Below are 27,585 nucleotides of genomic sequence, written 5' to 3' on the forward strand. Positions count from 1 at the left end.
GGGAGCTTTACACATAGTGATATCGCTAAAGCGTCACCAATTTTGTGAAGCAGCAGCGATATTGCTAGCGATATCGCCATGTGTGATACTTACCACCGACCAGCTCCCCCCGCTGGCTATCGCTGATCGCGTGAGATCGTCCAGGTCCATTTCTCATCGGCGACTTCCTGCTGGGCTTCCTGCTGGCGCCGACAAGCGATGCGTGGACGCGGGCGGGAGGACATCTTCATCGCCGCGTCTGAAAGGTAAGTAACGACAGCTGCTGCATCGCTGGTGAGATCTGCCTGTGTGGCAGCTCACTAACGACCATTTGGAAATGCACCAGCGATCCTGACCGGGTCATATCGTGGTCAGGATCGCTGGTGCATCGCTAAATGTGACGGTACCTTTAGACACAGGAGGCAAATTAAGCCAAACCTGATGGAGCAGGGCCGGATTCTTAGCATTTAATGCTCCATGCCTTTTGTCACACCCGAGGTTTCAACGTAGGTAATATGCATTGCTTTGGGTCCTCAACCGATCCAGGAAACAGAGGTCCTGCACCCCTCGTGAATGGAGCAGTAATGCACATGAGTATCACAGCCTACGGGAGAGTAAGTAACGCATGCACACTACCACTCCCATAGAAGTAAATGAACTCATTACTGTTATATTCACACTGGAGCAGCAGGACCCCTGCTCCCAGAATTGTCGGAGGTCCAATTGGTCAAACCTCTGCCGGGGATTGGTGATAAAGAGATTGTCCCATGAACAGCATTTTAGTCATGCTCGCCAACATTCTGGGAGAACACTGGAGAGGAGAAGATTACCCAGATTGCCGGGAAAGTAGGCAAATGTACTCTTAATACTCGCCTCTCCATGCTCCTACAATCTTCTTCATCTTCTCCATCTCAAAGAAACTTACCGACGGCAGGGCTTGGGATGAAGGGGATTACAAGCGCTAAATGCCAACATAAAAATTGGCCGAACATTTTGAAGGTATAGACCCACAGCCTACATGTACAGGTGTCTCCTGGCTCTCCCCTGACAGATTATGTTGATGGAGAGAAGGATCCGGATATTGGAATTTCAATAGCCGATCCTTTTGACTGGAGATAAGTCGTTTTTTGATGATTCTGGTAGCGTCTCTCATAAAGGGCGGAGGAGCGCTTCGCTAAGCAGAGCATTCCTATGTATGTGGACTCGGGAGAGGGAACTATCAGCCAACCGATTGTTTGACCATCAGCTATCTGATGTGTATGGTGGCCATTATAAAGAGAAGGGATGAGTGTTCGCAGAATCTGATATTACGTCTGCATTTATTCAAGGGTCTCTATTTACTTAAAGGGGCTTTAAAATTGATGTCTTGTCCTTAGGACAGGTCACCAATATCTGGTTGATGGTGGTGCGACACCCGGCACCCCCGCCAATCAGCTGTTCTCGGTGTCAGCAGTGGCCGGAACTGCTCAGCTGGCGGCCGGGTACTGCACATCCACCCCCTATTCAAATCAATAAGTAGGGTGAATGTGTAGTACCTAGCCATGGCCACTATTTCAGGGATGGAGCTGTGCAGCTCGGTAACTAAGCAGTTCCAGCCGCCGACACTGGCGGGGTACCGGGTGTCGCACCTCCAATCAGACATTAATGAGATATCCCGAGGACAGGCCATCAATGTTAAAGAAGTGGTCAACCTCTAAGTAAAAATATCCTTTTTTGAAATGTTGGCAAATTTGGGGGTCTAATGATATGAGGTTCTGTGATTCTAGTATTTCCGCTAAAAGCCATACAACAAGTACTTGATCAGACGCGTATGAAATTCCCACCTGTTTGTCTCAAGGATATGACTTATAGGTGTATCGAACCGGCCATATCCTTTATAGCCTATGAATACTTTCAGGGATTATCATTTTTTTTCTCTGGACCCAACGGACGTCACCCGAGTCTCTAATTTCCTCCACTGTCCATAGAAACATCTATGGAATCTGAGCTTCCTCACACTGACAGACTTGTTTCAGGCACGGAGGCCGTTCCCTTCTTTCCTAATGGGGCGAGAGTATTTTCCCTGCGGGCAAATGATACGTTAAGTGAATGAGTAACTGAGCAGTCCAGTTTTTTTTTCATGTACTTGTATCCTGATTTTCCAGATTATGCAAATACTCTTTTGCCTTTTTTTTTACGGCTCCTCAATGAGCTTTCATTTTGCTCTTTGTTTTGGGTCTTTCATGGGAAATCTTTACTTGTAAAAAGTTTATCTCCTTGCAGATAGGATGAATATTAATAATAGGACATTAGGCAGTTAAGGAATATGGTCTTATCATGGCTGTAAACAATGGAAGATTAGATTAGCGCCTTGCACGGCCATTAGTCAGAGGACACTGACCCCGGTCACAGCAATCAAGAAGTAAAAAAAAAATTACATGTAGGGACCAGAAAGAGCCCTATGGCTAACCAATCCTAGGACCACATCATGCATCTCATCAGAAAGAGCCCTATGGCTAACCAATCCTAGGACCACATCATGCATCTCATCAGAAAGGGCCCTATGGCTAACCAATCCTAGGACCACATCATGCATCTCATCAGAAAGGGCCCTATGGCTAACCAATCCTAGGACCACATCATGCATCTCATCAGAAAGGGCCCTATGGCTAACCAATCCTAGGACCACATCATGCATCTCATCAGAAAGAGCCCTATGGCAAAACCAACCTTAGAACTACATCATGCACCTGATCAGAAAGAGCCCTATGGTGAACCAAACCTAGGACCACATCATGAACCTGATCAGTAAGAGCCCTATGGCGAACCAACCCTACGACCACATCAAGTACCTGATCAGAAAGATCCCTATGGCAAAACCAACCTTAGAACTACATCATGAACCTGATTAGAAAGATCCCTATGGCGAACAAACCCTAGGACTACATTGTGCACCTGATCAGAAAGATCCCTATGGAGAACCAACTCTAAGACCACATCCAGTACCTGATCAGAAAAAGCCCTATGGCAAAACCAACCTTAGAACCACATCAAGCACCTGATCAGAAAGAGCCCTATGGCGAACAAACCCTAGGACCACATCATAGTAACATAGTAACATAGTTATTAAGGTTGAAGGGAGACTTTAAGTCCATCTAGTTCAACCCATATCCTATCCTAACTTGCCCTAACATGTTGATCCAGAGGAAGGCAAAAAAAACCCATGTGGCAACAGTAAGCTTCACATTGGGGAAAAAAATTCCTTCCCGACTCCACATACGGCAATCAGACTAGCTCATGCATCATGCACCTGATCAGAAAGAGCCCTATGGTGAACCAAACCTAGGACCACATCATGAACCTGATCAGAAAGATCCCTATGGTGAAACCAACCCTAGGACCAGTGGTGTATCTAGGGGGGGGCAGCCGGGGCAGTTGCCCCGGGCGCAGCCAGCAGGGGGGCGCAGTCCGGGCCGCCTAATGCAGCGGTCCGCAGTGTCCTCCTTGGCGGCTGCGTTCTGCCGCCCCCCCGGCCTGAGAGTCGGCGGTTCTCTGTGTCAGCTGTCAAGCTGACAGCCGGCGCAGAGAAGGAGCGCGTGCCGACTCCCAGGGAACAATTGTACTGGCGTCTGTATAGATGCCAGTACAAATGAAGCTCTGACCGCCGGGCCAGAGCGACGTCAGCATCATGATCAGGTCATGTGATCACGCTGCTGACGTCACTCCCCGGCGCCCAAAGTAAACGCTGATGGTAAGTGTGCTCCTCTGTGGAGCTGAAGAACCACCGAAGATGGGAGATGAGGGGAAGTTAATGAGTGGAGATGGGGGGAGATTTGTAGAGGGGATGGCGGTTAACGTGTGGGGGTATTTAGAGTGGGGATGGGGGTTAATGTGTGTGGGGGTTAATGTGTGGGGGGATTTGGAGTGGAGATGGGGGTTATTTAATGTGATGGGGGTTAATCAGTGGGGATTGGGTTAATGTGTGCGGGGGTTAATGAATGGGGATGGGGGTTAATGTGTGGGGGAGTTAATGAGTGGGGATGGGGGTTAATGTGGGGATGGGGTTAGTGAGTGGGGATGGGGGTTAATGTGTGGGGGTATTTGGAGTGGAGATGGGGTTAATGAGTGGGGATTGGGTTAATGTGTGTGGGGGTTAATGAATGGGGATGGGGGTTAATGTGTGGGGGCGTTAATGAGTGGGGTTGGGGTTAATGTGTGGGGGTATTTGGAGTGGGGGTGGGGGGGATTTGGAGTGCTGATGGGGGTTAATGAGTGGGGATTGGGTTAATGTGTGGGGGGATTTGGAGTGGGGATGGGGGGTTATTTAATGTGTGGAGGGATTGGAGTGGGGATGGGGGGTACTTAATGTGTGTGGGGGATTGGGGATGGGGGGATTTAATGTGTGGGGAGATTTGAGGACACAAAATAAAGAGTATGTATGAGGAAACAGGATGGGGGATTGGTGCAGACAGTATGGGGAGCGAATGGGTTAATGTAAGTGGACACAGTATGGGGAGTCAGGGATATGTGTGAGCAGACAGTATAGAGAGTGAGGGGGTAAATATATGAGGAGACAGTATGGTGAACAGGTGGGATGTTAGAGGAGATAGTATAAGGAGGGAGGGGAATAGTGTGAGGAGACAGTATATTGCAGACATTTTTATTTAGGGGCATTATAATGACACTTCTATCTTTAAGGGCATCGTGTGGAGATTTGCTGCAGAAGACTGGAGAAGATGGAAGTCTACAGAGACGAGATGTGGATGAGAAAACTCCTCATGGGGTCTAGAAGAAAAGGTGACTGACTGCAGAGACGACGTCATATATAAGGTACCTGGGTGTAAATATTATTTGTGATACTGACATTCTCATGTTTTTATTTGTTAGGAACATTACAGGGGTTGTCCAGGCTTGTGCTGAGTCTGCAGTCATTCTATGTGACTGCAGACTTCTGAATTCTCACAGTGCTCACTGCACGCTGTCAGGATTCTCTCGTGCCGGTAATTTACATACATGCGGTCACATGCTGACTAGACATGTGTGGCCTCACTCAATGAAAATGAACAGAGCGAGGCCGGGCACGTCTAGTCGGAATGTGGCCAGAAGTATATAAATCACATGCTTGTGCTGACATGACTGTACATCGGCAAGGGAGAATCCTAAAAGTGTGCAGTGCATTAGTTGTGAGAATTCAGAAGCAGCAATGTCAGGATTCAGCTCTGCAGGTTGCAGTAGTCATCACATGGACACTTCACTCATATGCGATTTTCATAGTTATGGTCCTGTGACAACGAACTTCTCTTCCTGCTTCTCTCAGTTTTTTACTGAACATTGAGAGCATTAGGAAGAGCGGCTCGCAGGTACATGGCTAAGTGTTCAAGTCGCATATGTACTTAGTGTGGGGGGGGGGGCGCCGAACCGAATTCTTGCCCCGGGTGCCAGAAAGCCTAGATACGCCTCTGCCTAGGACCAAAATGTGCACCTGTGCACCTGATCAGAAAGATCCCTATGGTGAAACCAACCCTAGGACCATATCGTGCACCTGATCAGAAAGAGCCCTATGTCGAAACCAACCCTAGGACCACATTTTGCACCTATAATATCTTCGCCCATCTGAGCTTGGTTGGGCGTCTGAGCTCTTGTCATTGACTCCAGTCTCCAGAGTGCCTGTGGGTCTACTTTTCACCTTCCCTTCTAAGAGCTATACTTTTTTTTATTTTTCCATCAACCTACCCATATGTGGGCTTGTTTTCTTTCAGGACAAATTGTATCGAAGGACTCCAAAGATTTGATCATATAATGTACTGAAAATCTTAAAACAACTTATTTTTTGGGTTTTGTTCTTACAAAGTTCAGTTTATAAGTGACATTAACTTTGTCCTACAATTTATGGTTACAGCGGAACCCAATCTAGGTTTTTTTTAATGTTTCCCCATTATAGGAGGAATGTGATATATTTTATTAGGTTTTTTTAGATTTTATTTCTATTCCGGGAAATAGTGGATGATTTTAACGTTTACATTCTATTTTTTTCAAATATTTTTCATTGCTTTTTACATTATTATTTATTAGTCCCCATAGGGACTGGAACCTGTGATCGCTTGTACAATACACTGCAATACTGAAATATTTCAGTGTTTTGTAAAATTACAAGTATCCTATGAAGCACAACCAAAGGGCCACATAAGACTACAAATATGGCTACATGACCTTCAGTAGTAGGGTTTGGGCATCAGAACAGACACCTGCCCCCAATTGTACCCTCTTAAATGCCGCTGTCATGCTTCTAGACTCTTGTGCCAGCTGTACAACACAGCCAGCTCCTGAGCAGGTCCAGAGCCCTCCCTCTCCATATAGTATGCGATCACATCCTCCGGACATGTACGGTAGATGACGCTAATGGAATTTGGGAAGAATCGGACGGCCATACACAGATGTCCCCCCGGTCTGTATTCATAGTGGGTCTGGTTTGTGTAGTTGTTCAGAGGGTCTTGTCTTTTTTCTTTTACTTTAGGGGGTCTAATACTGGGTCTGTATTTGTTTTAGGGGGTCTGTACTAGATTAGTGGTCCTTTCTAGGATCTGTATACTTTTTTTTTTTTTTAGAGGTGTCGAGTGGCTTTTGGGTTCTGGTCTGGAGTCTGTATTATTTTTGGAGGCTTGCTTCTGTATTCAGTTTGGTATTTACTCTAGATACTGTAATTGTTTAAGGGGGTCTGGTCTCGGAGTTTTAGGGGGTCATGTTTGGATTCAGTATATGTACAGGGGGCATCGGCTTTGCATTACTTTAGGGGGTCTGGTCCTGGGTTTGTATTTGTTTATAGGGTCTGTATTTCTTTTCAATTGTCTGTATATTTTGGGTCTTGTCGGGGGTTTCTTGCAGTTTTGGGGGTCTATTATTTTAGAGGGTTTGCCACTGTATTCACTATGGGTTTCCTCTAGAGTCTCTAATTGTTTATGGGGTCTGGATTTTTAGAGGGTCTGGTATGTAGTCAGTATTTGTACAGGGGGTGTGGGCTTGGTGTTCCTTTAGGGGGTCTGTATTTCTTTTCTTTGGTCTGTATATTTTGGGGGTCTGTAGTGGTTTCAACGTTCGGGTTTGCCGTTTATCTTTTGGGCTATAATTAAGGGGGTCATATCACTGCTTATTGACCTAGATTGGGGGTGTCCCTTATAAAAGGGCAGGCGTTTTGCGCACCACTTAATGCATCGCTTTTACGATTCCATCTGATGCTACTTGGCTACACGACAAGTATATGATAAAGGGATTACTGCTCGTGTCCCGGTAGCCGTGTTATGACATCGCTGTCATGTCGGTCACCCAGCGGAGGAGCGGGCACAGTGTGCTGCAGAGCTGCACCCAGCCACATCTGTGTAGTTACTCAGGCTCCGCTTTCATCCCTCGGTTGCAACAACAAACTATTTTTTGATCTTTGTTCATTAATTCTGACACAATGGTTTTCGGATGACAGATTTTCTGTTGTACTTGGCAGAATCCAGCTGCTCTCGCAGGGTGTGACCCAAGTGTTGGTATAAGCTGCACAAGACTTTTCAGCAGAATATCTATAGACAGCAAGTCCCCGACCTGGAATTTCTGGACTAACAGATGCCAAATGACGAGTATTGTTTTATCATTATGTATTAATGAACATGATTTGTTTGTATCAGCAACTTTCCTCCATGGAATTCATACAATAAAATTCTGTAAATCTCGAATTGGATGCGGAGCACAAAACTTTGTCCGGACCAGCCATGGATCTCCTGACCCAAACTCTATGGCCTCATATGTATGAAGCTGCTGAACTGGGATCAGGAGACCCTCGACCGGTCAGTACGTAGCGGTCCATACTCAGGCCGTGAATGTGAGACGTGTAAAACCAGCCTTACTGCAAGTAGAAAGAAATCCCTGGGATTAAGGCAGTGTTCAGACGAGAAAATTAAACTTCAGTGTGCTGTCCCTATGCAAAACAGGTCGTATACGGACACCTCAAGCACCAATGGGAGTCAATGGGTTAATTCACATGAACATTTTTACACACATGTAAAAAACTAGATGTGTGCCCGATGCTATTGCATCGGGAGGGCAGTAACATCACAATGGGGGCAGCTTTGTAGCGCTGGGGGTGGCGGCCCACCCACCTCCGTGCAGTCACAACCGGCAGGAAAGACGGTGTTTTGCGGCTTGTGCTGGAGATGGTGTGCGGCGCCACCAGAGGGTGGCCGCACACAATCTCCAGCACAGGCCTCAAGCCGCGGTCTTTCCTGCCAGCTGTGACTGGGTGGGCAGGCAGCTGCGGGATCCGGCGCGTGTAGTCAGGCGGTGGGTCCTGGCAGGGGTCCGGCAGCGGCATCCTTCTCATTACTCCCCCCTCATTACACCCCCTTCATTACAGCCCTCTCGTTATACCCCCTCCTGTATTGTGGGCTGTGCTGGAGATGGGGTGCGGCGCCACCAGAGGGCGCTCACTCCCCATCTCCAGCACAGACAGCAAGCGGCGGTCTTTTCTGCTGACTGTGACTGCACAGAGGTGGGTGGGCAGGCAGCGGGTCTCAGCGGTGGGGTGGGGTCCAGCGGTGGAGATCCTTGCGGCGGCGGGCAGCTGGCGGGAAAGACGGTGGTTTGCGGCCTGTCCTGGAGATGGGGTGTGGCGCCACCAGAGGGCGCACGCACCCCATCTCCAGCACAGGCCGCAAGCCGCGGTCTTTCCTGCCGGCAGTGACTGCACGGAGGTGGGTGGGTAGGCAGCGGCGGGTCTAGCAGCGGCGGGGGTCCAGGGGTGAGTCCTGCAGCGGCAGGTCCGGCGTTGTCTGGTGGCGGCGGGTCCAGCAGCAGGGGGGGGTTCGGCGGTGTCCCGCTGGTCGTACTGTGGAAGGGCCTGGTACCATCAGTGGGTGCCATATTGGAACACCCATCACTTGGGTATTCCAATATGGCGGTCGGCGTACTTCCGGTGAGGCGTGGTGGATTGTGGGATTTGGGGACATCCAGACGGAAGTGGATGACTGACAATTTAAGGCAATTATATATGTATACATTGTAGCGTATTTTGGATTAGATTTTTACACCACATTGCCATTTTTACTATAGGAAACTGTATTGGGATCTGCACATTTTTTTTTAAATGTTGATGTATAAAAATGGAAACCGCAGAGATGGACAAAACGGTCAGACGGATGACAGCACGGATTAAAAGTATCTGTTTTTTTTGTGATGAAAATCGGATTTTTTATGGACTCTCCAGAACCCGGCCTTAGATCTCGTCTCCAAAGTGATGTTAAATATTGTGATAGTGAAAGAATGCAGTGCGATATCACAAGTACAATGTCTGCCTACCTAGATTCTGCCGTGTCTCGTGGACTCCATAGACTTTAATCTGATCTGCAAAACGGATGAGAATAGGAGCTGCTCTGGTTCTCACGGACCTGTTACTGATGGGTGTCTGGATCAATGAAACTCTATGAGATGAATAAAAAATGGACATCGCTGGGACTTGTCACACGGACGTGAGGATGTAGCCTTACAAGCGTGTGTAATGTCCAAGTACTGTCTGATTTATTACTAACACTCAGACCTTTAGTGTCACTTGTCCATTCACACATCTGTGAAAATCATGGATCAAAGAAAAAACTCAGAGCATGTCCTATACTGACCCGACGGAGCACGTCCTATACTGACCCGACGGAGCACGTCCTATACTGACCCGACGGAGCACGTCCTATACTGACCCGACGGAGCACGTCCTATACTGACCCGACGGAGCACGTCCTATACTGACCCGACGGAGCACGTCCTATACTGACCCGACGGAGCACGTCCTATACTGACCCGACGGAGCACGCCCTATACTGACCCGACGGAGCACGCCCTATACTGACCCGACGGAGCACGTCCTATACTGACCCGACGGAGCACGTCCTATACTGACCCGACGGAGCACGCCCTATACTGACCCGACGGAGCACGCCCTATACTGACCCGACGGAGCACGCCCTATACTGACCCGACGGAGCACGCCCTATACTGACCCGACAGAGCACGCCCTATACTGACCCGACAGAGCACGCCCTATACTGACCCGACAGAGCACGTCCTATACTGACCCGACAGAGCACGTCCTATACTGACCCGACAGAGCACGTCCTATACTGACCCGACAGAGCACGCCCTATGCTGACCCGACAGAGCACGTCCTATACTGACCCGACAGAGCACGTCCTACACTGACCCGACAGAGCACGTCCTACACTGACCCGACAGAGCACGTCCTACACGGACCCGACAGAGCACGTCCTACACTGACCCGACAGAGCACGTCCTATACTGACCCGACAGAGCACGTACTATACTGACCCGACAGAGCACGTACTATACGGACCCGACAGAGCACGTCCTATACGGACCCGACAGAGCACGCCCTATACTGACCCGACGGAGCACGTCCTACACTGACCCGACGGAGCACGTACTATACGGACCCGACAGAGCACGTCCTATACGGACCCGACAGAGCACGTCCTATACGGACCCGACAGAGCACGCCCTATACTGACCCGACGGAGCACGTCCTATACTGACCCGACGGAGCACGTCCTACACTGACCCGACAGAGCACGCCCTATACTGACCCGACAGAGCACGTCCTATACGGACCCGACAGAGCACGCCCTATACTGACCCGACAGAGCACGTCCTACACTGACCCGACAGAGCACGTCCTACACTGACCCGACAGAGCATGTCGTATACTGACCCGACAGAGCACGTCCTACACTGACCCGACGGAGCACGTCCTACACTGACCCGACAGAGCACGCCCTATACTGACCCGACAGAGCACGTCCTATATGGACCCGACAGAGCATGTCGTATACTGACCCGACAGAGCACGTCCTACACTGACCCGACAGAGCACGTCCTACACTGACCCTCCATTATTGCTACTTAAATAAATACATATGGAATAGAAGAGAGATAGACAGATAACCGATAGATAAAAAAGAAAAAAAAAAAAGGAGGCAGCGCTCCAATAAATGATTACAAGAGTGGACTTTATTAGCCCATATAGTGTGGGAACGTTTCGGCTGTGACCAGCCTTTCACACCATATGGGCTAATAAAGTCCACTCTTGTAATCAGTTATTGGAGCGCTGCCTCCTTTTTTCTTTTTATTATTTATACAAATGGATATTTTTTGGAGGGGCTCTGCACCCTGAATTCATCTACACGGTGCGGTATCATTTTTTTTTCTAGACGGATGGATAGATAGATAGATAGATGGATAGATGGATAGATAGATAGATAGATAGATAGATAGATAGATAGATAGATAGATAGATAGATAGATACAGATCTCCAGGCTATGGAGGACACAGTGACAGCCAGCCGCACAGAGGTGACAGCAGTCGGTGCGGTCTCTGCTGTTGCTGCCGGTGACCCTGACTGTGGCCGCGGCCTCCCCCGGTCACACAGGACGTGTCTCCGGGCCAATGGCGCCGCCATGTTCTCTCGGTGCCTCCCATGGGCGGTGCGGCCGCTGTCCCGCAGTCAGGGCTCTCAGTCCGCACCGCACAGCACAGGGGGATCGTTCCTGCGGACACTGGATCCTGACGGGGCCGCCTATGGAGTGACGAGGTGGGTGAGGGCTGGAGCAGGACGGGGCGGCCGGCGCCTCCTCGGTCCTCTCACCTGTTGGAGTCCGCGCAGCACTTAGCGCCGCTCCTGCCCCGGCCCCGCGGCTATATGTGCCGGCGCTATGGCTGCACTCTCCACAGTTGTGCGCAGCAGCAGGTAGGCCCAGGGTGTACTGACTTTTCGGACTTTATTTTCCGCTCGTCCTGATATTTCAGAAGAATCTGATGACAGAGTTCTTCACCACTGATTCGTCCCTTGGACCCCGGACATTTATTGGACACGTAACGTTTATTCATCATTGCAGCATTTACTAGAGAGCGGAGTAAGCAAAATCCGCAGCGTGTGCACACAGCCTAATGGTCACCGATAGATAATTTGGCTTCACCTCAATGCCAGGCTGCTGGCGGTAAAGTTATGTTATGTTCTGCCCATTTCTTTACAGACAGCAGCCTGGCATTGAGGCAAAGGTATTAATTGAAGTTTGAACCCTTTATTTCTTATTAGCACCCCTATATTCTAGTACATGGGCCCTTTACTTCCTATTAGCACCCCTATATTCTAGTATATGGGCCCTTTACTTCTTATTAGCACCCCTATATTCTAGTACATGGGCCCTTTACGTCTTATTAGCACCCCTATATTCTAGTACATGGGCCCTTTACTTCTTATTAGCACCCCTATATTCTAGTACATGGGCTCTTTACTTCTTATTAGCACCCCTATATTCTAGTACATGGGCCCTTTACTTCTTATTAGCACCCCTATATTCTAGTACATGGGCCCTTTACTTCTTATTACCACCCCTATATTCTAGTACATGGGCCCTTTACTTCTTATTACCACCCCTATATTCTAGTACATGGGCCCTTTACTTCTTATTAGCACCCCTATATTCTAGTACATGGGCTCTTTACTTCTTATTAGCACCCCTATATTCTAGTACATGGGCCCTTTACTTCTTATTACCACCCCTATATTCTAGTACATGGGCCCTTTACTTCTTATTACCACCCCTATATTCTAGTACATGGGCCCTTTACTTCTTATTACCACCCCTATATTCTAGTACATGGGCCCTTTACTTCTTATTACCACCCCTATATTCTAGTACATGGGCCCTTTACTTCTTATTACCACCCCTATATTCTAGTACATGGGCTCTTTACTTCTTATTAGCACCCCTATATTCTAGTACATGGGCCCTTTACTTCTTATTACCACCCCTATATTCTAGTACATGGGTCCTTTACTTCTTATTACCACCCCTATATTCTAGTACATGGGCCCTTTACTTCTTATTACCACCCCTATATTCTAGTACATGGGTCCTTTACTTCTTATTAGCACCCCTATATTCTAGTACATGGGCTCTTTACTTCTTATTAGCACCCCTATATTCTAGTACATGGGCTCTTTACTTCTTATTAGCACCCCTATATTCTAGTACATGGGCCCTTTACTTCTTATTACCACCCCTATATTCTAGTACATGGGCCCTTTACTTCTTATTACCACCCCTATATTCTAGTACATGGGCCCTTTACTTCTTATTACCACCCCTATATTCTAGTACATGGGCCCTTTACTTCTTATTAGCACCCCTATATTCTAGTACATGGGTCCTTTACTTCTTATTAGCACCTCTATATTCTAGTACATGGGCCCTTTACTTCTTACTTATTAGCACCCCTATATTCTAGTACATGGGCCCTTTACTTCTTACTTATTAGCACCCCTATATTCTAGTACATGGGCCCTTTACTTCTTATTAGCACCCCTATATTCTAGTACATGGGCTCTTTACATCTTATTAGCACCCCTATATTCTAGTATATGGGCCCTTTACTTCTTATTAGCACCCCTATATTCTAGTATATGGGCCCTTTACTTCTTATTAGCACCCCTATATTCTAGTATATGGGCCCTTTACTTCTTATTAGCACCCCTATATTCTAGTACATGGGCCCTTTACGTCTTATTAGCACCCCTATATTCTAGTACATGGGCTCTTTACTTCTTATTAGCACCCCTATATTCTAGTACATGGGCCCTTTACTTCTTATTACCACCCCTATATTCTAGTACATGGGCCCTTTACTTCTTATTACCACCCCTATATTCTAGTACATGGGCCCTTTACTTCTTATTACCACCCCTATATTCTAGTACATGGGCCCTTTACTTCTTATTAGCACCCCTATATTCTCGTACATGGGTCCTTTACTTCTTATTAGCACCCCTATATTCTAGTACATGGGCTCTTTACTTCTTATTAGCACCCCTATATTCTAGTACATGGGCTCTTTACTTCTTATTAGCACCCCTATATTCTAGTACATGGGCCCTTTACTTCTTATTACCACCCCTATATTCTAGTACATGGGCCCTTTACTTCTTATTACCACCCCTATATTCTAGTACATGGGCCCTTTACTTCTTATTACCACCCCTATATTCTAGTACATGGGCCCTTTACTTCTTATTAGCACCCCTATATTCTAGTACATGGGTCCTTTACTTCTTATTAGCACCTCTATATTCTAGTACATGGGCCCTTTACTTCTTACTTATTAGCACCCCTATATTCTAGTACATGGGCCCTTTACTTCTTACTTATTAGCACCCCTATATTCTAGTACATGGGCTCTTTACATCTTATTAGCACCCCTATATTCTAGTATATGGGCCCTTTACTTCTTATTAGCACCCCTATATTCTAGTATATGGGCCCTTTACTTCTTATTAGCACCCCTGTATTCTAGTATATGGGCCCTTTACGTCTTATTAGCACCCCTGTATTCTAGTATATGGGCCCTTTACGTCTTATTAGCACCCCTATATTCTAGTACATGGGCCCTTTATATCTTATCAGCACCCCTATATTCTAGTATATGGGCCCTTTACGTCTTATTAGCACCCCTATATTCTAGTACATGGGCCCTTTATATCTTATCAGCACCCCTATATTCTAATGTATGGGGTTCCATGAATATTGAGTGGGGCCCTATATTCTAGTACAGGGGTCCCTTTTATTTTATTGTGTAAATTTGTTCTTATTATCAGACACCTTGATTTTTTTTTTTTTTTTTTTTACAGAGGGCCCCTTTATGTTCTAATACACAGGGCCCCATTTCATGCATAGGGCCACTTGTGTTCTACTGTCCAGGGTCCCTAGTATTGCAATACATTCTTATGCTAAAGTAGAAAGTCCCCAATATCCTTACTAAGCCTTTTGTACCCTAGTATAGAAGACCCCGTTGTGCCCCTGGTATTGTATCCCAGCCGTGATCGCCTTATAATAACCCTTCTAATAATAATAAATATTTCTATAGCGCTGACATATTCCGCAGCACTTTACATTTCAGAGGGGATTTGTACAGACAATAGACATTAAAGCATAACAATAATCACATAGATTAGAACAAATACCACGAGGAATGAGGGCCCTGCTCGCAAGCTTACAGTCTATGAGTACAAAGTGTTTATACGATTCCCCTACAGAGTGATACATACCGGCCTTTTGGGGGGGCCTTGAGATTTACGCTCCTGTATATAGACCTGGGCTTAGCAGTGATACTTGTGGAATTTGGAATTTATGTTTTGTTGTTCTGTTTTGATTCTATCTATTGTAATGATACAGTGTATAAAGGCAAAACTGAAAACTATGAAATTAAATTAAGGTTTTGTTTGAGATATTTGTGCCTGAGTTACAGACTAAAAAATATGCACAAAGCCGACGAGCAATCTGATGTTTTTGGGGTATTTTGGCTTTCAGATATTTGATGGCTGTACAATGGGAAGATTCTCCAAGTCTACTATTCTGTATACTCTGACAAAGCTGTCTGACTGTGGAGAATAATAGTGAGGACTGTTTTTAATTCATCCAGTGGCTATTTTGAGGTAACAGAACATTTTTCCATCTGTCCGGATTGACTTTTTGTTAGTACTATAGACATAGGACATTGACAATAAGACAGTGACAGTGAGATACTGCACATCGGTGACGTCTTCATAATGAGAATTGACCAGTGTCGGACGACGTTAGAGTAAAGGGCCTGTCACACTAAGCGATCTCGCTAGCAATATCGCTGTAACGTCACTGGTTTTTGTGACGTAGCAGCGATATTGCTAGCGATATCGCTATGTGTGATACTTACCTCCGACCGGCTCCCCGCTGGTTATCGCTGATCGCGCGAGAACGTCCTGGGCCGTTTCTCGTCGTCAGCTTCCTGCTGGGCTTCCTGTGGCGCCGACGAGCGACGGGAGGACGTCTTCATCGCCGCGTCTGACAGGTAAGTAGCGACCCCCGAACCCTGCTATGTCGCTGGTGAGATCTGCCCGTGTGGCAGCTCACTAGCGACCACTTAGCGATGCAACAGCGATCCTGACCGCGTCATATCGCTGGTCGGGATCGCTGGTGCATCACTGAGGACCTGTGCACACGGTGCAGATTCTGTGCAGTTCTGCAGCAGATTTGGCCCTGCAGAACTGCAGCAGAAAAGCAGCAGAACTGCACGTGATGTACAGTACCATTTAAGGCTATGTAAAACAAAAAAGGCTGTGCACATGCTGCAGATTTTTCTGCGCAGATTTGGTGCAGAATAAAAGAAGCAGCATGTCGCTTCTTTTGTACTGTTTTGCTGCAGTTTTCCATCTGCTCCATTATAGAAATCTGCAGGTGGAAACTGCAGGGGAAATCCGGACTAAATCTGCGATAAATCTGCACTAAATCTGCACTAAAACTGCAGGTAAAACGCAGGTAATTTTACCTACAGATTTAGCAAAATCTGCGCGGAAAATTCCACAGCAGAATCCGCACCGTGTGCACATAGCCTGTGACAGTACCTTAAAGTCACCCAACTTGCTGAGTCTAATGTTTACCGGGGCCTCCTGATTTTCCCTCGACAGATGATGTTGGGTCTAGGGAAGGATCTGACCAGTTTGATTCCCCATGGCCGTTCCTTTCGTTCCCCAGGAGATCAGCTGCCGTCAAGGGTGTGTTGAGGGGACAGAGGAGTCGGAGAGCGGCTCTTTCATAGAGAACACAAGAACGATCAGCTGGACATTCTTACTTAGGGGCAGTTGGGTGAGATGCCCAATCGCTCAGCTACAGGCTAACAGCCATCTATTGTGTATGGGGGCTTTAACCATAGGTATCAAGTACAGACCTTGAACCAATGGGCCATTTCCTGCTTGTTCTCAATAGGTAGAATCCAGGTGTTTTTGAAAACATTTTTAAAAGAATTGATGCAAATTTTGTCATAACTATTGGACTAGTCATCAAATGACCAAATGATCCTCCAGGTGGCCTGACTCTGTTATGGCTCACCTGGTGATGTGGATTCGCTAAGCAGTCTGGATGAACAGCTCGGACCGGAAGCGTTGGTGCAGTGAGATACAGCAGAACACTAACAGAATGGCACATGGAACAGTGGAATATAGTGCATGGTATGTTGAACAGTTTGGAACAGTAGAGCTGGATGTGTGGACACACACCTTGAAGCAGCAGAGCACCATGGTACAGCATTACAGGGTGTGTGGACTGACACCTTGGAGCATCAGAGCCATGTAGTCAAGCACCTTGGTACAGCAGAGTTGGGAGTGCAGACACGCAGTTTGCAGCAGCAGAGATGTGTTAGCAGACTGGCACCTTGGTATAGCACCGTTGAATGTGTGGATAGTAGATGAGAGTTGGACAGGAAGCACACTTAATCCTTACATGTAGTTCAGTGCACACTAACTACATGAATACTCAGGGAGTTTGCAGCTGCCTAAGCCTTTTATAAAAGCCTAGGAAAGTGGCAACAGAGGTGTGTGCCGGATTACCAGGAGAGCAGAGAGAGAAGGAAAATGCGAGGATTGGCATCGGAGCCAGAACCAGTGCATAATACAAGGCACTGGAGGTCCAGCAGAAGTACCACTAGCTTCACAAAGCGTATCTCACACAGCACCATCTCGTAGCATGCGTGCAATGTTCTTCTTTCGTGACTAGGACTTCGAGAACAATGCAGATAGGTGTCACATGTGGTTGATGTGAGCGGAGACTTCCCTAAATATTTCCCACCTCGCTGCGATAAGTTATGTGAAGCACGCGGTCCGATCTCACCCTGACACTTGTGTGATCTACGTATCCAGCCTGACAACACATCAGCGAGGATACAACCTGCCCACAGGACAGGTGACAATGCAGATTTCATTCCCTCAAGGCAGGTACTGGATTCCTGGCCTAGATTACTGCGAGTTTGCAAAATATTATTCAGCTTTATCCCCTTAATGAACTAGGATAGAAAACAAATCAGCAATCTGCAATGGACCTTACACGGCCACGACATATTTGTGTTTTTTGCAAAAAAATTATTTTAGTTTCAGGCTGTGTTCACACGTTCAGGATTTTATGCATTTTTGGTGCGTTTTTCTGCAGCAAAAAAGCATAGATTAAGCATCCTATTAATAGAATTAAATCCGCAATTTGTGCCAATGATGCGTTTTTTTCCGCAAAAAAGACGCATTGCTGAAAATAACGCAGCATGGTCATTATTTTTGCAGAAAATCTGCGGATTTCATTGTATTAGGATGCTCCGGAAAAACGTGCAAAAAACACACACAAAACGCGAATAAAAACGCAAAAAAAGCGAATAAAAAAATTGTGGATTTCCTGGGAAGGAGTCTGGTTTTTCTCAGGAAATTTCTGCATACGTGGGCACATAGCCTCATAGTGTTTTTTTTTTTTTCTTTTTAGTTATAAAGGCTAAATTATTCATGGGGTTACTATTTTAACGGAATTCTAAAATATTTATACACAGATGTAGCAGCCACAGAGACATTCCTGCTCATGTCCTGCAAAGAGTCTAAATAGTCCACAGGCTGCAGTGGGAAACCACAGTGCAGACAGATTTTAGGTCCGCTTAAGGCTGTGTGCACACGTTGCGGATTCTGCCGCGGATCTGCAGCGTATTTGGCCTTGTGGGTCCGCAGAAGATTCTGCTGCGTTGTACAGTAGCATTAAAGTCAATGTAATTTGAAAAACGCTGTGCACATGCTGCAGAAAAATCCGCGTGGAACCGCTGCGGGTTCATTTCCGCAGCATGTCAAGTCTTTGTGCGGATCTGCAGCGTTTCTGCACCCATTGACTTGCATTAATCCGCAGCAAAACCGCACTGAAAAACCGCATGAAATCCGAGGCAAAAAGCGTTTTCTGCCAAGAGATGCGGATTTTGTGCGAAAAAATCCGCAACGTGTGCACACAGCCTTAGTGTGGCAATGCACGGATCTGCTAATTGACGGTTTTTAACTGGTGTCCCTTTTTCAGATGGAAAAAAAAAAAAAAAAGAGGTTTCCACTAATAAGACAACTTCTTGAACTAAAGGTTTGGCCCCGATAAAATAATAAAGCCTATACTCTCCTCCCATGCCGGCGCCGTTCCCGCGGTGTCGGTACTCCATCTCCCAGGGCTCTCGTGCAGCTGTTGTGACACGGATTGAACATGAAGAAGAAGCTGGAGATGAGCCACAGCCCGGACTTCCTCTTCATATTCCATCCGTACGAAGTCGGAGACAGTGACGCCAGCACCGATTGGGCGCCAGGCACAGCATGGGAGCTCCAGGACCGCGAGTGCTGACGCTGCTGCAACGAGAGGGGAGTATAGGCTTTTTTGTTTTACCGGGCCAAACATTTAGTTCAAGAAGGAGTTGTTCTAGTACTATAGTGGAAAACTCTTTAAATACGTAGACTACATAGCTAGATAGATAGATAGATGACATAGATAATAGATAGCGATATATAGATAATAGGTATATATTAGATCGATAATAGCCTTTGTATCTCCTTTTTCCTGTTGCGTAGTATTGTGGCTCAGACCATCAGGCGGAGGATAGGATATCATAGAATATTGATGTTTATTTTGGGAGTCGTTGGCCAACACCTGCTGCTGAGCGAGCAGATGAGAGCGCGGAGCTCATAGGATGATCGCGCACCCCTCCCTCCATGTAACTGAGTCGATGGCTTTGCTGAATGAGGCTTTAGAGGACTGTGTGCAGACATTTTGGATGAGGTCCAGTATTAAACTTACTGAAAACACTTGGACTTGGAAATGCAGAATAAATTGGAATTTAGCAATCAACTCAACTCACTGGGAAAATAGCAGAATCTGAACAAAACTGCGCAGGCCGCGGAATGGTAACGTGATCGATTCTGTATTTTAAATCTTGTTATTCGCGGTGATCATTCTATTTGGGAGTTGTATGAAAGCGCAAAGTGATACTATATAGGAGAGACACATGATAAGAATCTAGCAAATGAACAAAAATGATACAATAAGTTACAATAAATACTGATGTGGAAAATACGAAATCCAATCTCAGTTTTTGTACTACCGTGCCCTTATACATAGGGTGTGTGTTCAAACATATCCCATTCAATGCAAATGAGACATTTGGGAAGAACTATGATACTTTGACATTTATATATTTTATTTACGGTGTTATTTTTTTTTTTACCCACAGCTATTGTAAGCTTGTTATCATGGTGAGCACATAAACAAGTTTTTTTTTTTTTTTTTTTTTTCAAGCCAATGTTAAGAGGGGGCTAGTAAGAAAAAAAAAAAAAACTGTACTAAGAAAGGTGTGAAGGGTTAATAGCCAATTAGGCCGTAAATTACTAGGCACTATTCTGGAAATTTGCATTTTTTTTTTTTTTAACTTTTGTATAGCAGTAAACAAAAACACCAAAACTTCAAAGTCAACTAAGGTGTTTTGGTTTTTTTGGATTAATATAACTTGACAAAACTAAAGTAATTACCGGTACTTTGCAAACTGGAGTAACTTCTATAGTGTTTTGTATACATGTATTACTGTTGTAGTATCTTTCAAACTGATAAATCTATTGGGCAGCTGGTTAATAAAAAAAACAAACCGGAGACCGATTTCTCACTTTTTTGTTTTTTCTTGAAAAAAGTAGATCTAATAGTGACTTTTTTATTTACACCTCATTTCTTATTTAATTTGGGCCTTTTTTCCAAGTTTATTGATTTACTTGTTTACTCGCCTGCTCTTTTTAATTTTATTAGGGAGAGGAGTTGGTTATCCAGATGTTTTAGGTTATTTCATAGTTTGAAATCTTGCAAACTGTTGCAAAATGTTACTCCAGTACCTTATTGGAGCAGAAAATCTGATTTTATTTTATTTTGCGTAGTTGAGGCATTGTAATTCTTAATGAAAGGAGAGTGCGACTCTTTTAAAGGCGCAAAAAAAAAAAAAAAAAAGTAGCTCTAAATTTGCGGCTATTCATCGAACACTTATTTTGATGGATAGCGTGCAAAATCCACCAGGGCAAAAGGAAAGACAAGAGAAAAATATAACTTGAAACAAAAATGAATGAATCTGGACCTTAAGGCTAGGTTTACACGTTAACGTTTTTGCGGTGTTTGTTTATGCCAAGTTTAAGCTGCATTTAAGCGGTTTGTTTTAAATGGGTGAAAAACGCTAAAGTGCCTGCTGTATTTTGCATAAAAAAAAACAAGGTATTGCACAAAATCCTGAGGACAAAAAAAAAAACAAGCTGTGTGCATGAGATTTCTGAAATCTCATCGAGTTTGCTGGTACTGTAAAATGCAGCTGAAAATTTGCATAAAAAAGGCTGCAAAAACTCAACGTGTGAATGCAGGTAAAGTTTGTGGTTTTCTGGCTTTTTTGACCACTGTTTAAGTAATGTTTTGCTTCTACCTTCTGTTCTTAAAATCTTTTACTACCCACCATTAGTTACTATTTGGCTTCCATTTTTTTTTTTTTTTATATATATATATTTTTTTTTGCCAACCATTTGTTTTGTTTGTTATTTTTTTTGCTTAGCTTTTTCTAAAAAAAACCCAGCATTTTTGACCACCATTAGTTAGCGTAATACTTTATTTTATTTTTTTAAAATTTTATTCCCCCACCATTAATATTTTGCTCTCATTTAGTTTTATTTTTGTCTACTATTAATTTTTTGCTTCTATTTAGCTTTTTTTATCCTTATTTGCACATCTTTAATATTTTACTTCTATTTAATAATCTTTATTTTTTTCATAATCTTTTTATATAGCGCTAACATATTCCGCAGCGCTTTACAGTTTGCACATATTTTCATCACTGTCCCTGATGGGGCTCACAATCTAAATTCTCTATCAGTATGTCTTTGGAATGTGGGAGGAAACCCACGCAAACACGGGGAGAACATACAAACTCCTTACAGATGTTGTCCTTGGTGGGATTTGAACCCAGGACTCCAGTGCCGCAAGGCTGCAGTGCTGACCACTAAGCCTTCGCTTTTTTGATTTTTATTTGCCCATCATTAATTTTTTGCTTTTATTTAGCTTTTTTAATTTTTGACTACTATTAATAAATATTTTGCTTCTTTTTTTTATTACTTTTTCTTTCTAGAAAGCTTAGAATATAATGAAGTCAGTGTTTGTATGTCCAGGGCCATCCTACATTATATAGTTAGACCACAAGCAGCCCATTACTTATTTCCATCTTAGTAAATCACAGAGCCCCATCTAGCAGATGACAGAGGAGGCCACTTAAGTAAACATTTTTGTTTCTGTAAGAAGCTGCCTTCCTTGGACTTGAGTAGATTCCCATAAATCACATGTATCTTTGTTGTAGGTAGCAGTGTGCCGCCATATGTCTCTTATCACCAGTCAGTAGCTCATCCCGTTAACTTTCTTACCGTATAACCACACAGGTAGAGAGTGGCGGTAAGTATGTTGGATGGGTGGAATTCCTAATTTCTTGCCATGGCCAAGGAAAAAAAAAAAATATGGCCTTCAAATAGTCTATGAGTGATGTTTTCTACACATTAGTACAGTGCAAGGATGATTTATAGTCTTTTTTTTCCCCCAAAATTAACAAAAATTCCATAAAATTCCAGGAGACTGAGGGTGAAAGGGCAATTGGAAATGAAAGATACGGCTCTTAGATATTATGGGGGCCTGAGGGTGTTGGAGGAGGTGTGAAGATCGGGCATTTTCTGGAATGTGGCTCAGAGACTTGTGTGTTCTGTGTAATATACAGTCAATGGGGGCTCAATGGCCGGAAAATGTGCTTGTTTTTGCTTTTTTCAACTGGGCCAAAGAAAGAAAATTCTGTGTGGTCTTAACTCCTTGTCTGAAAAGCCATCTCTTTAAAGACACGCACAAGTCAGGATGAGGAGTCTTCATAGGACCAACGTCCTTCCTGCTTTCAGCTAAATAACTTACGGGTTGACCTGTGTGGCCCTGGAGATCTCAATAATTCACATTTTGTGACATTTTTGTATGTTTCGTCAACCATTTTGCCAAACTTTAAAGATTAGAACACATTTTTTTTTTAATTGGTGAAGAATTTATTCATGCATTACTTTTGTTGCCTTTTTATATATGATCCGTTAAATGTTAAATTTATTTGTATCTCAGATATTTGTTACCGAACTTTGTGACAGTTTTATATGAAATTACTTAGATTTCAAATTAAGCTGCTTGTATCTTTAATATCTCTATCACAGATATATAGTATTATATGTGTACAGTATTTACCATATTTTATTATGCACTGATATAGCTCAATTAATTCTGCAACTCTTTACAGACATAATCACTGTCCCCATTGGGGCTCACAATCTATATTCCCTGTCACTGTGTCTTTGGAGTTTGGGAGGAAACCCACACAGACACGGGGAGAACATGCAAACTCTGCAGATGTCCTTGGTGGGATTTGAACCCAGGACTGCAGCTCTGCCACCATACAGTGCCAACCAGTGAGCCACCATACAATGCTAACCACTGATCCACCATACAGTGCCAACCACTGAGCCACCATACAATGCCAACCAGTGAGCCACCATACAGTGCCAACCAGTGAGCCACCATACAGTGCCAACCACTGAGCCACCATACAATGCCAACCAGTGAGCCACCATACAGTGCCAACCATTGATCCACCATACAGTGCCAATCAGTGAGCCACCATACAATGCCAACCAGTGAGCCACCATACGGTGCCAACCACTGAGCCACCATACGGTGCCAACCACTGAGCCACCATACAGTGCCAACCACTGAGTCACCATACAATGCCAACCATTGATCCACCATACAGTGCCAACCATTGATCCACCATACAGTGCCAACCATTGAGCCACCATACAATGCTAACCACTGATCCACCATACAGTGCCAACCACTGAGCCACCATACAATGCCAACCAGTGAGCCACCATACAGTGCCAACCACTGAGCCACCATACAATGCCAACCAGTGAGCCACCATACAGTGCCAACCATTGATCCACCATACAGTGCCAATCAGTGAGCCACCATACAATGCCAACCAGTGAGCCACCATACGGTGCCAACCACTGAGCCACCATACGGTGCCAACCACTGAGCCACCATACAGTGCTAACCACTGAGCCACCATACAATGCCAACCAGTGACCCACCATACAGTGCCAACCAGTGAGCCACCATACAGTGCCAACCAGTGAGCCACCATACAGTGCCAACCAGTGAGCCACCATACAGTGCCAACCACTGAGCCACCATACAGTGCCAACCACTGAGCCACCATACAGTGCCAACCACTGAGCCACCATACAGTGCCAACCACTGAGCCACCATACAGTGCCAGTGAGCCACCACAGTGCCAACCAGTGAGCCACCATACAGTGCCAACCAGTGAGCCACCATACAATGCCAACCACTGAGCCACCATACAGTGACAACCACTGAGCCACCGTGCTGCCCAACAGTACAATTTATATAATGTAAAACTATATTTTGAAAGTCATAAATGTAATATTCACACAAATGGTTATCATCTTAAAATATTAACAATTATATGCAACGTATATAGGTGAAATGTTATGTAATTTTTTAGAAATACGGGGTAAAAAAGTTAAAGAAAAAAATTCATGATCACTTTAAAGAACTAAAAGATACAAAAAGCATAAACATAGTCAAGTATGATATAAAGAAAATAATAAAATATGTATTGTGTAGTGAAGCTTTATATGTATCATTAGTAATAACACTTTTTCTAGGGAGTCCTAAAGGGATAAAAAAAAAAAATAGATATACTGGTGAGTATAACGATTTTTTTAATGTTTTATATTTTTGTGGATTTTTTAGTTTTCTTTTTCTATATAGCATTCTTTCTTTGGATAATACCACAAAGCTTAAAGTGGTGTTTTATGTCACACCTACTCTAAAGGAAGGATTTGAAGCTCTTTGTGCAGCGTCTGGCAGGTGAGGCGCTGAACAATGAGATCTAGTGGTGATTACAGAAGTTTATCTAATCACAAGTTTGGCTTTGTTGTAGAAAGTCATTTTAAATATGTGCATGGGAAACAGCAATGGATTTTTTTTTTTCATGGCAGAGCTCTTGATGTCATTCTTAGGTTTCTTTAAGAAAAAGTTGAGAGTTTTTGTTATTTTATGGGGTTTTTTTTAATATATTTTTTTTTATTGATTGGTAAGGAATAAGAACAGCGGTTCCATCCTTATCCTATCTTTATCTCGTACTTAATGGACACTTAACACTTTGATCAATTCTTCCCCACTAGGATAATAACCATTAATTAAAGTTCTAAGGGTGAGTAATTAGAGATCAGTCATTAGGCGTGGCCGAGGTTTTCTTTTATGTGCAAAAACATTAATTAGGACTCAAACACAGTAAAATACAAAGAGAATAGAAATAGCTTCTGGTCAATGATGCAACATTTTCATCTTCTGTTTGGACTTTTTTTTCTCTCGAGCCTCTTGACTAAATTTTGAAATTTATTCGGTATTTTTAAAGGAAAGACTGAAGTCTGTGGGGTGATGTTTCTCCTTGGGGAGAGTGACAAGCCAAACCTGGTATGTCGGAGTGAGGAGACTTATACGCCATGCATTCTCGTATTGGGAAAATAAATATGCAAATTGCCTCTTCCTCTCTAAAGAGACAGTTTGCATATTTAAAGGATGTAAATACATAAGTCCCCCCCAAAAATTGAGAAAAGTATTCAAGGAGTGATACCTTTATTAGCTAACCAGAGAAATTATATTTGCAAGCTTTCAAGGCTCAGAAGGTCCCTTCATCAGGTAATGATAGCCTGATGAAGGGGCCTTCAGAGCCTTGAAAGCTTGCAAATATAATTTCTCTGGTTAGCCAATAAAGGTATCACTCCTTGAATACTTTTCTCAATTTTTTGGGGGGGACATAAGTATTTACATCTATTTTTCTGGCTAACACTGTACCACAATATTATTTTGTATTGGACATCATATTTAAAGGAAAGACTAAAAGCATTCTACAAATATTTTTTTACATGTAAAATTGTTTGAAGAATAGTTTGATCTTAATTTGATTTTTTTTTTTTAATATAAAAATTCTATTTAGCCCATTTTCAGGAATATGGAAAAAAAAAATTAAACTACTTTTAAATGACGTAGAATAAAAATGTCCAAGCGTTCTATAGAAGAATATTTATGGGGCATGTTCAGATTTTGAAACATTATGTATTATAAATTAAAGCATAAAATCTTTTCTCGGAAGTGAGCTGGATTTTGATGCCACTTGTTGAAATTTTCATCTTAATCTGCTGAAAAAAAAAAAAAAAAATAGAATAAAATGATCAATAACCCCCTTTCCTTCTATGAGACTGAGACCTAACAGCCAACTTATAATTGCATATTTAATACTTTGTATATAATGGTGCTGGCAGAATGAACGTGCGCTCTGCCGTGCATCATTTTCGTGATGAAGGCGGACACTTAGGCCGGAGTCACACTACTGTACAACATCGCATAGCACCCGGCCCAGTGTTACTCTGTGGGCAGCTTACAACATCGCATAGCACCCGGCCCAGTGTTACTCTCTGGGGCAGCTCAGATCTGCGATTATTTTCTCATGTCGAATTGTTCTTGAATGCCAATCACAGCATGCTGCAATTCCCAGCGAGTCTCGGCTCATTCGTACCCGAGTGCGAGTGACACATCACACAATACTCGAATATCACCCAAGTGTAGTGCGATATATGCCGACGCCGGCAGTGGAGGAGATGGAGAAACTAATTTCTCCGCCTCGTCGGCAGCTGTGCTCCGATCCTCCCTGTGCAAGAGGATTAGATCACAGTAGCATGATACTCGGCTCCAGCTCACAGCTGAGGGTTATTAGCTTATCACATTTGATGCCCTCGCATCGGATGCCATACGCTGGTGTGACTCCAGCCTTAGACGCAGTCTACTACGTCTGAGTGTCTGCCTCCATTAGGCATACATGCTCAAAAATGATGCATGGCAGAGGACACGTTCGCTCTGCTGGCACCGTCATAGTCTATGGCCACAACAGTCAGAATCCAGTTTGGCGGGGGGTTCAGACTTAAACATCAATGGGGCCACTGAACGGGTTCCGCAACATAAGGCTAAATCACTCTTAGGGTAGGGTCACCCGGCCCTTTTCCTTCACATCCAGGAAAAACAATCAGATTTTTCGGATCTGACATTGATCAGAGTGGTATCCGTTTTTCTCAGACGTGGAGAGAAAAAAAAATTGGTTTCTCCATTCAGCAGTCTGTGAAAATCGGACCCATACTCTTGCATTGCCACTTGGATCAAAGTTGGACATGTCAACGTTTATTTCCGTGGACCATTCGGCACGAGGAAAAAATAAAAAATCAGATGTCCACATCTCCATAGAATGTTACACACACAGTGCCATCTGTGAAAACCACGGATAGCACACTTCTGAGAAAATCAATTGTGTGCATGAACCCGAAAACTGGAGATTTACATGGGTACAATATGGCCTTATGAGCAATGTGTTATGGCTCCAGTTAACTCTAAGCTTATACAGATTCATGAGTCGATGACCATAGAAATTTTGATACAGCACAGTACAAAAAGAGGACTTGAAAATCCTCCAATAATGAGAACAGCAATAGAACAACAAGGTTTACCCGTACAGGCCTCCAAACAAATGCACTATCAGGATGCAGTGGACCCATA

The 27,585-nt window shown here is 44.3% G+C and overlaps 1 protein-coding gene and 1 long non-coding RNA gene across 5 annotated transcripts in view; one reads left to right on the forward strand and one right to left on the reverse strand.

Annotated features, from left to right (window-relative positions):
* The window catches only part of LOC141049308 (uncharacterized), a 114,198-nt gene that overhangs the window by 63,194 nt on the left and 23,419 nt on the right, over positions 1 to 27,585 (reverse strand). The gene's annotated exons all lie outside the window — the stretch shown is intronic.
* The window catches only part of LYPD6 (LY6/PLAUR domain containing 6), a 55,316-nt gene continuing 39,168 nt past the window's right edge, over positions 11,438 to 27,585 (forward strand). The window contains exon 1 of one of the 4 annotated variants that reach the window (XM_073545594.1): positions 11,438 to 11,588. The gene's annotated coding sequence lies outside the window, so the exon portion shown is untranslated. The other 3 variants (XM_073545597.1, XM_073545595.1, XM_073545596.1) reach the window with 3 other exon arrangements.

This window comes from Dendrobates tinctorius, unplaced genomic scaffold, assembly GCF_039654945.1.
Source record: "Dendrobates tinctorius isolate UK_male_01 unplaced genomic scaffold, ASM3965494v1 ptg000143l, whole genome shotgun sequence".
Taxonomy (NCBI): domain Eukaryota; kingdom Metazoa; phylum Chordata; class Amphibia; order Anura; family Dendrobatidae; genus Dendrobates; species Dendrobates tinctorius.